This window comes from Acinonyx jubatus, chromosome B3 (assembly GCF_027475565.1).
Source record: "Acinonyx jubatus isolate Ajub_Pintada_27869175 chromosome B3, VMU_Ajub_asm_v1.0, whole genome shotgun sequence".
NCBI classification, from domain to species: domain Eukaryota; kingdom Metazoa; phylum Chordata; class Mammalia; order Carnivora; family Felidae; genus Acinonyx; species Acinonyx jubatus.
This window is the reverse complement of record NC_069386.1, coordinates 80,409,744-80,426,186: the sequence shown is the minus strand read 5'-3', so window position 1 is coordinate 80,426,186 and position 16,443 is coordinate 80,409,744. Positions and strand designations below refer to the sequence as shown.

At 36.6% G+C, this 16,443-nt stretch overlaps 1 protein-coding gene across 4 annotated transcripts in view; it reads right to left on the bottom strand.

Annotated features, from left to right (window-relative positions):
- AKAP6 (A-kinase anchoring protein 6) overlaps positions 1-16,443 on the bottom strand; it is a 487,418-nt gene that overhangs the window by 382,898 nt on the left and 88,077 nt on the right. Inside the window, exon 1 of one of the 4 annotated variants that reach the window (XM_027065558.2) lies at positions 3,280-3,566. The exons of the other annotated variants lie outside the window; for them this stretch is intronic. The gene's annotated coding sequence lies outside the window, so the exon portion shown is untranslated. Of the gene's footprint in view, positions 1-3,279; positions 3,567-16,443 lie in introns of those variants that run through there. 4 annotated transcript variants of the gene reach the window in all.

The following is a 16,443-nucleotide window of genomic DNA, read 5'->3' as shown; positions in this document are numbered from 1 at the left end:
GGCAGAGGACGTGAATAGACATTTTTGCAATGAAGACATACAGATGGCCAATAAACACATGAAAAGATGCTCAACATCACTAATCATCAAGGAAATGCAAATTAAAAACACAATGAGATTATCATCTCACACCTGTCAGAATGGCTAAAGTCAAAAGCACAAGAAATAACGTGTGGATGAGGACGTGGAGAAAAAGGAACCCTTGTGCACTATTGCTGGGAATGCAAACTGGCATAGCCACTGTGGGGAAACATTATGGAGGTTCCTCAAAAAATTAAAAATAGAATTATCATGTGTTTCAGTAATTCCACTACTGGGTAGTTACCCAAAGAAGACAAAAACATTAATTCATAAAGATATAAGCACCCCCATGTTCATTACAGCATTATTTACAATAGCCAAGATATGGAAGCAACCCCAGTGTCCACAATAGATGAATGGATAAAGAAGTGGTGCATGTGTGTCTATACGTATGGAATGGACTATTACTGAGCCATAAAAAAGAATAAGATCTTGCCATTTGCAAAAAACATAGGTGAACCTAGAGGGTATAATGCTATGTGAAATAAGTCAGTCAGAGAAAGACAAATACAATATGTGGAATTTAAGAAACAAAACACATGAACAAACAAAGAAAAAAAGAGACAAACAAAAAAGCAGCTTCTTAAATATAGAGAACAAACTGGTGGTCTGCCAAAGGGAAGGTAAGTGGGAGGATGGGTGAAATAGATAAAAGGGATTAAGAGTATACTTATCTTGATGAGCAGTGAGAAAGGTATAGAACTGTTGAACAGCGATTCAATACATTGCACACTGAAACTAACATAACACTGTATGTTAAGTATACCTGAATTTTAAAAAGAAAGAAAATAGGAAGTAGTCATACAATTCTATTGTCTCAACACAGAGGTTGGTACCAAAAAAATCAGTTAAAAGATGAAAAGTCTATGAGGTGCCTGGCTGGCTTAGAGAGTTAAACGACTGACTCTTGATCTCAGGTCATGATCTCTCAAGCCCCACAATAGGCTCTGTGCTGACAGCGTGGAACCTGCTTGGGATTCTCTCTCCCTCTTTCTCTGCACCTCCCCCCACTCATGTTCGCTGTCTCTCTCTCTCTCTCTCTCAAAAATAAACAAACATTTTTTAAAGAAAAGATGAAAAGTGGTAGAACTTTTCCTCCCGTTCTCCTTGGGAGAACAGGACATGGAAAAGAAGAGCATATATTTGACTCTTAACTATTTGTATGCAACATAAAACTTAAAAATATCTAGATTAAGCAGTGCCCGGAGGGTTCAGTTGGTTGAGGGTCTGATTCCTGATTTCGACTCAGGTCATGATCCCAGGATTGTGGGACGCAGCCCCTCCTCCCCACCTTCCTGTCGGAGCGTGAGCCTGCTTAGGATTCCCTCTCTCCCTCTTCCCTCTCCCCCAGTTGCACTGTCTCTAAAAAATTTAATATATATAGATACATTAAAAAACAAGAGGTTTTTTTATTAAAAAATTTTTTTAACATTTATTCAATTTTTTGAGAGACAGAGTGCAACCGGGAGAGGGGCAGAGAGAGAGAGAGGACACAGAATCCAAAGCAGGCTCCAGGCTCTGAACTGACAGCACAGAGTCCAATGCGGGGCTAGAACTCACGAACCGTGAGATCATGACCTGTGCCGAAGTTGGACGCTTAACCAACTGAGCCAGCCAGGCACCCCTAAAAGAGTTTCTTAATTGCCAGACAGGGTTTTAATACTCTCAGGTACACTGAGTATTTCTAAATAGGGGTCACTAATTCCCAAACTTATGTGAATATGAAAATTATTAGTCTTTGATTTTTGGTAGAGAATGTTACAAGATTGGATGTGGCACTTGGTTAAAATACTAAGTTTAAAATTGTACCTACCCACCTCCTAAAACACCGTGATTTTTAAAACAAAGTGCTTACTATATATATAATAAGGTATATATTATTGAAATATAACCTTCAATAATAAGGTTATATTTATTTCACTCAAACAATCTCTTTAAGAAAGAGCTGCTTCCTATTAAACTAAATCTGATTTCATGATAAAAGCCACAGGTGATTAAGTGATCAAGTTAAAGGTGAAATTATTTTATTATTTGTTTCACAAAGAGATACATGCTTTAGCAAACAACTTTCATTTTTGAGGACAATGAATCAGAGTGAAATACCAAATAAGGAATTTAAGCCAAATCTTTCAAGTAATATTACATTCGTTTTTGCTGTTCATGCTGCAACATGAGAACACATCAAATAACTACCCATACTGCTGTTCTTCCATAAACAGAAGGCATTTTACGGGTGATGAACTCTCATAAAGACCAGGATTTTCAAAAGCATTATTTCCTATTCACTATTATTTCCTTCCCACCCTAGCCTCCCAGACATGCAAAAATGATTTTTTTTAAAGATTCTGATGTCAGATTAAAAAAATATCAATGGGCAATGGCAAAGGCTTTTAATATCCAAAGATCTGATGTGATCAAAGATCTTTCTCTGAATATTCTTTATTAAAGAAGGAATAATTAAGTCTGCTTTTCAAAGAAACAATTTTAGCCAAGTAGAATCTGTTTTTTTAAATATATTACAATGATTTTGTTTCATATGCATCACATTCATTAAATACTGTCAAACATTTCTGCCCAACCAGCCATCTAAATTGAAGGTGAGTGTCTGATAAAATATGACTTGTTGTCATATGAATCAGTGTTTTGAAAAATAACTCCTGGAACAAACAAAAGTTATATATCACAGACCTTCAAAGAAAAACAAAATACATATTTTCTAGTGAAAAGTATAGAGACAGTATAAGTTCATAAATATTTTTGGGCTGTGTATTCTGGTATACAATAAAAGGCTGAGGCATGGACCAGCTTAAGCATAAATTCACCTTCACTGAATTTTTATCTTTTTCTTAATAAATTATTTATTCCCTTGCTTAGTGAAATAAATAGCAATATAGAAAATGCTAAGTAAGGGCTAATTACTTAAAAGCCTCTAAAAAGAACTCAGCAGATCCTATGTCAATTCTAGAAAATTAGTTATAAACTGAACATTACTAGATGCTTTGCCAGATTTTCCTTTCAGCAAACACAGAAAAAAAACTTTTTTAAAAATTTTTTCTGTACTCCTCTAAATCACAGAAGTACAAAGGGGAAAATGCTGAACAGTGTAACAGACAAACCCATATTCTCTCTCCTCTGCCATGAGAGTGTAAAGCCTAAGCTGAAAGCTAAACCCTCCAGCCATTTGATTTTATCACTCACCATGAACCAAGTCCAGCGGTGGCTGGCAGGGAAGAAAAGGAGCAGCAGGTTCCCAGAGAGGTCATCATTTCCGAGCCTTTCACTTCTTGCCCTACTTAGGTAAGTCTTCGATAAGCTCTATCATCCAGGCACATGAGCACCTGGCTTTCATCCAAGAGGGATTCAAATGCTTGAAAGCTGACTGTCTCCTAAGCTTTTTATTCTTATTTTTCATATCTTTCTTTGTTAGCAATAGTTAAAACTGATGTGACACTCAGAAACAGCTGGCCCTTCTCCAATAGGCTCTAGAAATCATCCATTTATAATTTTTCAGTTACTGAAAAACAATCATATCATACATCACATGACACAGCTACTTTTGGTCTTACTTAGTCATTTGAAGCCAAATACAAATGCATCTCAGACAGATTCTGCTTGTCATAGCTTCTATTCACTGTGGCCTTTGCCACGATCCTGTCATTGTTAATAGTTCTGTATGACTCAACCACTGATTTAGATATCCAAGGTCCTTTGAATGAGTTTCTTGAGTAAGAAATATCACTTATGCCTGAAAACGAATAATCCAGAATATTTTATTAACATGCAGCTGACTCAATTTTTAAAATAAGAGCATTTGGAATGGCCCTTTAATTAAGCTGGAGTCTATAAAGTGAGAGTTTTGTTTATTTCATTTTTTTTAACATAATGTAAAAACAGAAACAGTTGACAGAATATGGTTTTCCTCTTCTACCACAATGTGCAAAATAAGATGCAAATGTAAAAGAAAACAGATTTAGACATATTTATAAGGAGGTAGAATATATCAGCCTGACAGTTTTATGTACACTAGAGTTTGAGAAAAAAAAATGTATTTAATGAGCATCTCACTTTGTTTGACACTTTCCTGTGTAGTCTGAAACCAAGTTCAGTCAACACTTGCTAACAACCCACCCTCCAGAAACTTCAGGCCTAGGAAACGAAGGTCTAGCAGCTTCTATGTGTACTTAATTCTCAGTTGAACTGTAAGGATGAAGAGGTTGTAGAAATTTCATCATGAACATAAAGAATAAGCCTCTGTACTTTTTTTTCCATTTTTTCTTTGTTTCCCCAGCCCGACTGAGATACAATTGACATGTGACATTGTGTATGCTTAAGGTGTACAAACTGATTTGATACACATATATATTATAAAATGATTACTGCAATAAGGTTAGCTGACATATCCATCAGCTTGTATAATTACAGTTTTTAGTATGTGGTGAGAACATTTAAGATTTATTCTCTTAGCAACTTTAAAATGTATAATAAAGTATATTGTTAACTATAGTCACTATGCTGTACATTAGCTCCCCAAAGCTTATTCATCTTATAACTGGAAGTTTGTACCTTTTGACCAACATCTCCTCATTTCCCTACGCTTAGCCCCTACTAACCACCATTCTACTTCATTTCTAGAGTTTGGCTTTATTTTAAATTCCATATATGAGTGATATCATATGGTAATTGTCTTTCTCTGCCTGACTCATTTCACTTCACCTGCAAGACCCATCCATGTTGTCACAAATGGCAGAATTGCATTCCTTTTTATGGATGCATTATATACATATCACATTTTCTTTAGCCATTCATCTGCTGACGAACACTTAGGGTTTTTTTTTTTTCCATGTTGTGGCTATTGTGAATAATGCTGCAACAAACATGGGGCTTCAGATAGATCTTCAAGATAGTGATTTCATTTCCTTTGGATATATATCCAGAAGTGGGACTGCTGGATCATATGGCGGTTCTATCTTTAATTTGCTTTTTAATTCTTTATTTTTTTGTTTAAGTAATCTCTACACCCAACATGGGGCTTGAGCTCACAACCCTGAGATCAAGAGTCATGTGTTCCTCTGACTGAGCCAGTCAGGCACCCCTATTTTTAATTTTCTGAGAAACCTTCATACTGTTTTCTATAGCGGCTGCACCAATTTACATTCCCACCAGCAGTACACAAATGTTCCTTTTCTCCACATCCTTGTCAACAGTTACTATTTCTTGTATTTTTGAGAATAGTCATTCTAACAGATGTGAGGTGATATCTCATCATGGTTTTGATTTTCATTTCCCTGCTGATTCGTTATTTTGAGCACATTTTCATACATGTATTGGCCATGTGCATATCTTCTTTGGAAAAAATGTATACTCAAGTCCTCTACCCATTTTTAATTGTGTTGTTTGTTTGCTTGCTGCTCTGTTTTATGAGTTCCGTACATATTTTGAATGCTAACTCCTTATTTGATACATAGTTTGCAAATATTTTCTCCCATACCATACCTTGCAAAGACTATATTTTCCCCATTGAATATTCTTACCTTCCTGGTGAAATATTAGTTGACTATATACACATGGTTTTATTTCTGAGCTCTCTATTCTATTACATTCCACATGGTCTCTGTCTGTTTTTATGTCAGTATCATGTTGTTTTTATTACTATTATTTTGTAGTATAGTTTGAAATCAGGAAATGTAATGCCTCTAGCTTTTTTCTTCTTTCTCATGATAACTTTAGCTATTCAGAGTCTCTTCTGGTTCCATACAGATTTCAGAAGATTTTTTTTTCTATTTTTGTGAAAAATGCCATTGGAATTTTGGTAAAAATAACATGAAATCTATAGAGGTCTTTGGACATTTTAACAATATTAATTCTTCCAATCCACAAACCCAAGATATCTTTCCATTTATTCATGTCTTCTTCAATTTCTTCCATCAATATCTTCTAGTTTTCAGTGTATAGCTCTTTCATCTCCTTTGTTAAATTTATTCCTAAGTATTTTATCATTTTGGATGCTTTTATAAATGATGGAATTTTTTAAGTTTCTCTTTCAAATATTTTTTTGCTAGCATTTAGAAATGCAACTGACACCTGTGTAGCTCAGTTGGTTGAATATCCAGCTCTTGATCTCAGTTCAAGTCTTGATCTCAGAGTCATGAGTGTAAGCCCTGCATTGGGCTCCGTGCTGAGCATAAAGCCTACAAGAAAGAAAGAAAGAAAGAAAGAAAGAAAAGAAAGGAAGGAAGGAAGGAAGGAAGGAAGGAAGGAAGGAAGGAAGGAAGGAAGAGAAAGAAAGAAAGAAAAGCAAGAAAGCAGGAAAGAAAAAAAGAAAAAAGAAAGAAAATTTACTGATTTTTTATGTTGATTTTGTATCCTGCAACTTTACTGAATTCATATATTAGTTCTACAATTTTTGGGTGGGGTCTTTAGGATTTTCTCCATATAAGATCATGTCATCTGCAAACAGAGATGATTTCACTTTTTCTTTTCTTTTGTGTCTTTTCTTGCCTAATTATTTTGACTGGCACTTCCAGTACTACGTTGAATAGGAATGGTGAGAGTAGACACACTTGTCTTGTTCCTGATGTTAGAAAAAAAGCTTTCAGCCTTTGACCATTGAATATGATGTTAGCTGTGGGTTTGCCATATATGACTGCTAAGGTATGTTCTTCTACGCCCAATGTGAGAGCTTTTAATCATGATAGGATATTGAATTTTGTCAAATGCTTTTTCTGTATACGTTGAGAGGATCATATGATTTTTATTTTTTATTCTATTTATGTGTAATATCACATTTATTGATTTGTGTATGTTGAACCATCCTTGCATCCCAAAAATAAATCCCACTTGGTCATAGTGTATGATCCTGAATTTGGTTTGCTAATATTTTGTTGAGGACTTTTGCATCTATATTCATTAAGGATATTGGTCTGTAGTTTTCTTTTCTTATAATGTCCTTATCTGGCATTGGTGTCAGGGTAATGCCAGCCTCAAAAATGAATTTGGAAGTGTTCCCTCCTTTTCATTTTTTTTTTTTTTTTGGAAGCATTTAATGACTCATGTTAATTCTTCTTTAAATGTTTAGTAGAATTCATCATTGAAGCTATCTGGTCCTGGGGTTTTATTTGTTGAAAAGTTTTTGATTCGTGCTTCAATCGCCTAAGTCATTATTGGTCTCCTCAGATTTTCTATTTCTCCCTGATTCGGTCTTGGTAGGTTATATATTTCTAGGAATTTATCCATTTCTTCTAGCTTATCCATTTCATTGGCATAATAGTTTCATAGTAGCCTCTTATGATACTTTGTATTGCTGTAGTAGTAGTTGTAATCTTTCAGTTAGTCTAGCCAAAGGTTTGCCAATTATTTTACCTTTTTAAAAACCAACTTTTATTGATTTTTTTCTATTGTCTTTCTAGTCTCTATTTCATTTATTTCTGCTGTAATCTTTATTTTTCCCTTTCTTCTGCTAATTTGGAGCTTAGTTTGTTCTTCTTTCCCTAATTCCTTGAGGTATAAAGTTAAGCTTTTTTTTTTTTTTTTTTGAGATCTTTCTTTTTTCTTAATGTGGTCATTTATCACTATAAACTTCCCTCTTAAAACTACTTTGCTGTATCCCATACATTTTAGTATGTTGTGTTTTCATTTTCATTAGTCTCAGCACACTTTCTGATTTTCTTTTTGATTTCTGCTTTGATCCATTGGTTGTTCAGGAATGTTGTTTAATTTCCCCATATTCAGATTTACTCCTATTTTTATACCATTGTAGTTGGAAAAGATACTAGATATAATTTTGATCTTCTCAAATTTGTTAAAGCTTGGTTTGCAGCCCATCATATCATCCATCCTGGAGAATGTTCTGCATGCATTTGAGAAGAATATGTATTCTAGTGACATTTTATAGAATGTTCTATATACATATCTGTCAAGCTCATTTAGTCCCAACTGTTATTCAGGTCTGCCGTTTCCTTATTAATTTTCTGTCTAGATGTACTATACAATGTTGGGAGTGGAGTATTGAAGTCCTCTATTATTACTGTATTGCTATCTATTTCTCCCTTCAGTTCTATTAACACTTTAAATATTTAGGCATTCCAGGGACCTAAGTTGGTTAAGCATTCAACTTCGGTTCAGGTCATGATCTTGTGGTTCATTAGTTCAGGCCCCGCATTGTGCTCTGTGCTAAGCCTGGAGCCTACTTCAGATTCTGTCTCCTTCTCTCTCTGCCCCTCCCCTGCTTGCTTGCTCTCTCTCTCCAAAAAATAAATAAACATTTAAAAAATTTTAATATTTAGTCATCCAATGTTGGGAACATATAACTTTACAACTATTATATCTTTGTGATGAATTGACTCCTTTATCACTATAAGTGACAGTCTCTCATCACAGATTTTGACTAAAAGTCTATATTATCTGATATAAGTATAGACACTCTTGCTGTCCTTTGGCTACTGTTTGCATGGAATATCTTTTTCTATTTCTTCACTTTCTACCTACATGTGTCCTTAAAGCTAAAGTGAGTCTCCTGCAAGCAGCATATTGCTGGATCTTATTTCTTTGTCCATTCAGCCACTTTGTGCCTTTTGATTGGCAAATTTAGTGTATTTATACATAATTACTAGTAGGTAATCACTAATTACTATTGTGATTTATTATTTTCTGACTGTTTTTTTAGTTCCTTTGTTTCATCTTACTGTCTTCCTTTATGATTTTTTTTTTGTAGTGGTATGCTTTTATTTCCTTTTTCTTTGTCTTTTGTGCAACTATTAAGGGTTTTTTCTCTTGTGGTTACCATGAGGTTATATAAAGCATCTTATAAATATAACAGTCTTTTAAGCTGATAACTATCCTCCTTCAACCTTATTAAAAAACTATACTTTTATTTCTCCCACCACATTTTATGCTATTGATGTCACACTTTACATCTTTTTATATTGTGTATCCATTAGCAAATTATTTTATCTATAGGATTTTTGGGGGTTGTTTTGTTTTACTTTGTTTTGTCTGAGGGAGTAGGTGTTTGTTTTTTTTAAGTAGGTTTCATGCCTAGTATGGAGCCCAACAAAGGGCCTGAACTCATGACCCTGAGATCAAGACCTGAGCTAAGATCAAGAGTCAGAGCCAACCAGGTGCCCCTATACCTATTCTTAATGTTATTATTTTTTAGCTTTTATTCTAGAGATAAAAGTGGCTTACCCACCACCATCACATTATTTGAGAATCCTAAATTTGACTATATATTTACCTTTACCAGTGAATTTTGTGTTTTCATATTGTTATTTAGTGTCTTCTCATTTCAACTTGAAGTACTCCCTTCAGCATTTCTTGTGAGGCAGGTCTGGTGGTGATGAACTCCTTTAGTTTTTGTTTGGGAATGTTCTTCTCTCTCCTTCATTTCTGAAGGACAGTTTTGCCTTTAAGGCATAAAGGTACAGTTTTCTTGGTTGAGATATATATATATATATATATATATATATATATTTTCCACACATTGAATATATCATCCCACTGCCTCCTGGCCCCTCAGGTTTCTGCAGAGAAATCCACTGACATCCTTTTGTGGTTTCCCTTGCATGGACAAGTCATTTTCTGCTTGCTGCTTTCAAAATTCTCTCCATGCTTTGACTTTTAACATTTGATTATGATGTGTCTCAGAGTAATCTTTGGGTTGATCTTGCCTGGGGTCCTTTGAGCTTCCTATAACTGAATGTCCATATCTCTTCCAGGATTTGTGGAATTTTCAGCTATTATTTCTTTCTATAATATTTTTTCTCCTTTCTCTCTCTTCCCTTTCTGGGACTCCCATGATATGATATTCATTTGCTTGATGGTGTCCTTAGCTCATGTAGGCTATCTTCACTCTTTCTCATTTTTTTCTCTTTTTGTTCTTCTTACTGGCTAATTTTAAAAGATCTGTCTTTGAGGAGTGCCTGGGTGGCTCAGTCGGTTAGTATGCTACTCAGTTTCAGCTCAGATCAAAATGTCACAGTTTGGTGAGTTTGAGCCCCATGTTGGGCCCTGTGCTGTTGGTGTGGAGCCTGCTTGGGATTTTCCCTCCCTCTCTCTCTGCTCCTCCTCCACTCACGCTGTCTCTGTCTCTATCAAATAAATAAATAAATACATACATACATACATACATAAAAAAAAAAAAGTAAAGATCTGTCAAGGTCACTGATTCTTTCTTCAGCATGACGAAGTCTGTTGTTGAAGCTCTCTCTTAAATTTTTCAGTTCTATCATTGTATCTTCAGCTCCAGGATTTCTGTTTGGTTCTTTTTTATGGTGTCTATTTCTTCATTAAACTCATTTTGTTTATGCATTGGTTTTCTGATTTAATTTATCTGTCTATCTACATTCTCTTGCATTTAATTGTTTCCTTAAGATAATTTTTTTTAAATTATTTTCAGGCAAACTGTAGATATTTCTTTTGGGGTTAGTTGCTGGAGCCTTATTAGCTTCCTTTGGTGGTGTCAAATTTGCATGATTCTTTATTATCCATATAGTCCCACACTGATGCATTTGTGTTTGAAAGAGCCAACATCTTTTCTAGTCATTACAGACTGGTTTCAGCAGGAAAAGACCTTCTCCTATTTGCTCCTTGGATTGATGGGATTACCTCCAGAATCACAGTTGCACTGGGTTGGAGCTTGTTATAAAGCTGTGACTGGGTATGCAGCAAGATCCATGGTTGTCAGGCTTGTTACCAGGGTCTCAGGTACTGTGCCTGGTCCCTGAGGAGATGGGACTACCTCTAGTAACTTCTTCAGTAAAGTGGTGTCAGGACAAGTATCCACTTCAAGGTTCACAGCTCTATCCTCAGACAGGGGGCCTATTCCCATGTCTGTGGCAGGTGTGGCTCCTGCCAGGACCCTGGGAAGACTACTTCTTGGTTCCTGGATGAGTCCCTGGGTGAACAGGACCAGCTCTGGACCACGGCTGAGATTCAATCCACAAGGCTGTTTTAGGTTCCACAGCTAAGATTGAGGTCTGCCCCTTCCTCTAGAGGCACAAATAGGTGTGTATCCCATCAGGTCCCTGAGTAGGCTGGATTGGTCCCTGACAATAACTAGAGGGCTGGAGCCAACTGTAGCATCTTTTCAGGATCTGAGGTGCAGACATGAGGATGTTCCACCTGTCCCTGTGCCAGCTGGACTACTCATAGCCTGTACCTGGGAGGGCCTAGAACAAAGTTTAAGGCCCTTTCAGGATACCCTGAAAGTGTACAAAAGTATCTGTTGCCCTGTCTCTGTGCCACCAGAACTACTGACATACTGAGTGTGTGAGGGGCTGAAATACAGGGTCCTTTCAGGATCTCCCAGGGCACAGATAGAAATGTCTCCCTCTGGGACCCTAGCCCCCAGACTGCTGGAAGACTGACAGTCTATGGCTGTGAGGAAGCTGGAGCCATGTATAGGGCCCTTTTATGGTCTTTGGGGATACAGACAGGAGTTTCTCCTTTCTGGTCCCTGTTACAACAGGACTGTCACAGATTGTGGCTAGCAAGGGGCTAATGCCTAGTATAGGGCCCTTTTAGGATATCCAGGGCCAAGATGGGAATATCTCCTGCTGGGCCAAGTCTCTTTACTTTTAAACCAAGTTTATCAGTCTATATTACAACAAAGGAAAATATCTGGCTGTCACCTCACAGGGTTCTTACAACCTTCTACATTTACATTTATATATTAAACCACACAGACACACACACACACACACACACACACACACACACACACACTTAAATATAACTAGGTTTATATTATAAAATGATCTCAGTGTTCAGGCAAACACAAGTAAAACAATGTACTTTTACTACAAAATTTAAAATATTTATCTTTATGAGGGCAAAACATTTTAAAATAAATCTTGGGTTCAAACTATGAAGAAGTCACTTGAATTAAATAACACTGTTTTTATTATTCAAAAAGTAGTCAAAAGTCTTAAAATAACAAAGGTAATTCTTAAATAGGTATTGAGTATTTGCTCATTTAATGGACTGGGATAGGCACACACATACAAAACTCATTAACCTAAAAATCTTAGGAAATTCATGGGCATTACATACAATGACACTGTAGGATGACATCATCCAATGGCTAACAGAGGGTCTTCTATACCTGTACATCACATTATACCCCCAAAAGAATTCATCATCATACAGATTTAACCTCTTCTTCTTGTCTTTGACTTTTTCTAGTATCACTGGTTATTTGTGTGTCTATGAAATATTTAAGGAGAAAAATATCCAAAATCTCAGTCTTAGATTATAATTGGATCAATCACTTCTACTTAAAACTCTCCTTGATCTTAGCCAAAAGGCCAAGAAGCAATCCTCTATTCAAAACTGAACAGGGGCGAGGAATTTAAAAAATATGTGAAATAATTACTTCTGCTTCAAACTAAACATGCTTCCAAATTTAGTTATCTGGGCAAAGGCAAGTTTTACTCAGTAAATAGATTAATCTGGTAATTTGTTCAAGGTTATTTTCTACCTAAGGCAAGACTAAATTAGAGATCTGAACTGCCCAGAACTTTTACTGTGGTCATTCTCTCTTTGTAACTTGGCTGTAAGGTGAAAGGGCTTCAAATTTTTCCTCAATGCATTGTCATCTTAATAAACAATGCTTTGAAAATAAGTATAAAAATATATCAATAGATTCATTCAGCTACAAAATTTCACAAGGTGAGCTCTGACAGCCAGCAGAACAAAATGTTCTGAGCAGAAGACATGGAAATTCTACATGAACATCCAGATAGCAGCCAAAACATCATTTCCCAAAATGTGGCTCACATAATACTGGTAAGAAGAGGTTTGGAGGTTGAACAATTTGGGGAACACCGTTTACACATTTCTCCTATGGGAGGATATGTAGCGCACATTTGCTCCTAGGAGTCTTCAGGAAGAAACTTCTTAATTTTGTTTAATTTATTATTTTCCAAATATTTTTCTTCATTAACAGTGCTCCTTTGGGGAACACTATGGGGAACGTTGCTCTAGAAAACTCCAAGTATCACTTGTATACAAAAAGAGTATGGATTCCAGACTTCATGTAGTCAAAAGCAAGAAATCTTCCTGTCCTGCCTCCCAGCCCTTTGTCTTCAACAGTCTCTGCTCCTATGTGCCCCAGCTGACCCAAACTCAATCAATCAGTATTAAAAGGAGAAAAAACTGAAAGCCATGCTTAGCTTCGCATTTTATTTACTTTTTCATCTCAACTCTGAATCTCTCATTTTGCTTTTGATAAGCTTATGTCCCTCTTTCAATATGTTCCTAGTTTCACACTGGAACCCTTCATCTGGCATTCTAGATTCTGGCTAGCTAAACCTCTGATTAACTTCTGACACTGGCATCTCCTGTGCTCAGAGTCTATATTTTCCCTTTGATCCTCTACATTGGCTGCCAATTTAGGTCTCTACTTTGGGCTCATCCTTCTGCCTGGGACAAAACATTAAAGGCAAACCCCAAAATGTGAGAATGAGGATGTGCTCCATAGAGAAGTAGAAATCCAACACTGTTTCTTGCAGCTTGGATTTAACCATCAGTCAATGAAGAAAAATGTGAAGAGCTTTTTTCCTCAAGTCATGGTGCCAAGAGCTGTGGTTGAATGCAGCAGAAAGCACAGTGACAGGGCACTTCACTGAGTTATTGCCAAATGTCCCTAAGGTGTGTGTTGGGGGTGGGGGGGAGATAGCAATGTCACTCCTGGTTGAGAACCAATGCCTTGCTCACAGTTAATATGCCTCTCCCACATACTCAGGACTTCAAATCAGCTTCTTAGATATTAAATAAAATTATGTATGGGTAAATATAGAGACACTTGTAATTTATGCTTGAATTAATTAGCTATTTAGGAAGCATAGTATGGTCTAGTTCTTCTCAACTAAAATTAGTTTTTTTCTTTGTAAGATCTAAACCTTAAACAAAACTTCCTAAAAAACACCATCAAAGGGCGCCTGGGTGGCTCAGTTGGGTAAGGGTCCAACTTCGGCTCAGGTCATGATCTCATGGTTCGTGAGTTCGAGCCCCACGTCGGGCTCTGTGCTGATGGCTCAGAGCCTGGAGCCTGCTTCAGATTCTGTGTCTCCCTCCCTCTCTGCCCCTCCCCTGCTCATGCTCTGTCTCTCTCTCTCTCTCTCTCTCTCTCTGTCAAAAATAAATAAACATTTAAAAAATTTAAAAAAAAAAACCACCATCAAAAGTTAAAAGTATCCCAAAAGAATTGAAAAATAAAACAAAAAAAAATTTATTAACATTGTCTACCTATGAGAAATGAATTAGGTTTCACTTTACTTCATAAAATCCTAGTTTTCTCTTTCTCACTCAAGGAACATTTATCATCATCATCACCTTTTAGAAATCTCATCATACATGATCAAGACAGGTAAGTAAGTCAGGTAGATTCTCATGAGGACACCTCTGAAGTTCTGGTCCTCTTGTAAGAGCTGAGCATCTAACATCAGGTTGAACATGTGGAATTTTATTACCTTTCACATTATTTACTATTTTTTTAATTAAAAAAATTAATGTTTATTTTTGAGAGAGAGAGAGAGAGAGACAGAGCATGAGTGGGGGAGGGGAGAGAGAGAGGGAGACACAAAATCCAAAGCAGACTCCAGGCTCTCAGCTGTCAGCACAGAGCCCAATGTGGGGCTCAAACCCATGAACTGTGAGATCATGCCGTGAGCCGAAGTCAGATGCTTAACCAAGCCCCCTACTGGTTTTAATGTCAGTTTCAAGTCAGAAAAAGAAGAAAACCTTTGTTATTAAGCTATGTCAATATGTGAAGTACATTTTGCATATAAGAAAAATGTTTTTATGAGAAACATACAATTTCAGAGTAGAAAGGAACCTCAAGAGTCATTTGTCAACCTCTCATCCCAGGAAAAATAACTACTTCAAAGTTCCTGCTACATGTCAAGGATATAGAGCTGCTATTTTTTGAAGAAGATGGTTCAACTATGAATCAATTACAAAGCTATTCAAATGTGCTTTTATAACTCTGACCCATTGGTCTAGCCTTTAAAGAAAAAAAATATTTTTCTAATTCATTAGTTTCAGTTCAAGAGTTCTGGGCTCCTCCTTTATCCATGTAATTTTGCATCCCCCCCCCAAATTTTCCTGAACCTCAGCAAAATCAAGAAATAAGGGAGCAAAATAAGCTTCTTAAGCCACCTGACTGAGCATCCATGCCACCAAACCCCTTTGTACCTTCCTAACTCCTTTCAAACACACCCAAAGTCATCTCAGTAGTTAGCATTTTCAAAAGGGAAGGGAATCTTTGTACAAGATGGCGGCTTATCTGAACTAATCGTGATTGATTATATAAACTAATTATCCCACACATGCAGCTTCTCACTAGGATCATCCTCTCTGCGGACATGAACTTACACCCTTCGTCAATATCCACCAAGCAGTGATCCTTATTCCTACTCCAAGGCCATGAGAGTAAAGGCACAAAATTCATATTCCTCCCCTACATATACCTACTTGGAGATACTTTTTTAAACTACAGCAGAATACGATTAATAGTGCTAATTATTAAAAGAAGCTAAAATGAAGTCATACTTAATTTACCTGTATTCTTAGGGAAAACTGCAGCAGATGCCCTTATTTAGAAACACTCCTTGTCCATTCAAATGAAAATCAAATGAGGTCATAACACTTAAAACCATCACCAAAATCTGTTACTCTGAACACTGAAAACTTTAGTATAAATATTGTTGCTAATGTGAGATCTTTTCTTTTCTTGTAATCACTCTTAAGTTTTTATCCCAATTCAATTATTTCAAAGTTAATTTACAACTGATACAATAACTACTTTTACAAGACAATGCAACATTTGAAGACTTACTAAAATTTTTATTGTACCCTTCAATAGACTTTTGTTCTTTCCCCTTCCTTTCCTATTCATTTCCACTTGAATAATCCTGGCTCCCAGCCAGCCAGTCTTGGAGAAAATCCTGCTTCCCCTCCCACTCCCCATCCCTAACCAGGGTGTGCCAAATGCTAATTTTTATTCATGCTGTGGCAGTTCCTTTCTTCTGAGAAGCTTTTCCACCTCCTTGGCGTTACATTTTGGGGGAGTTTCAAGGCGAATGATTTGTGCATGTAATACAGGATCCTGACACTGTTCAGAGGGAGCCTACTCTTCTGGCACTTTTCGGCACATCGTCAGGAGGTAAATATAGTCTGCAGTCCAGCAAGGAACTCTTTGTGGGACCTTGGGGTGTTTCTGGTGCCTCAGCAATTAACAGGCATTAAAACCAAATATTTTACCCAGATTTGTCCTACCCACCATTATGGAAGCCTCATTTCCCCCAAGTTGGTATCTCCCAATCCATAATCCTAGGGGATTTTGTTTGGTTTTGTGTATTTATA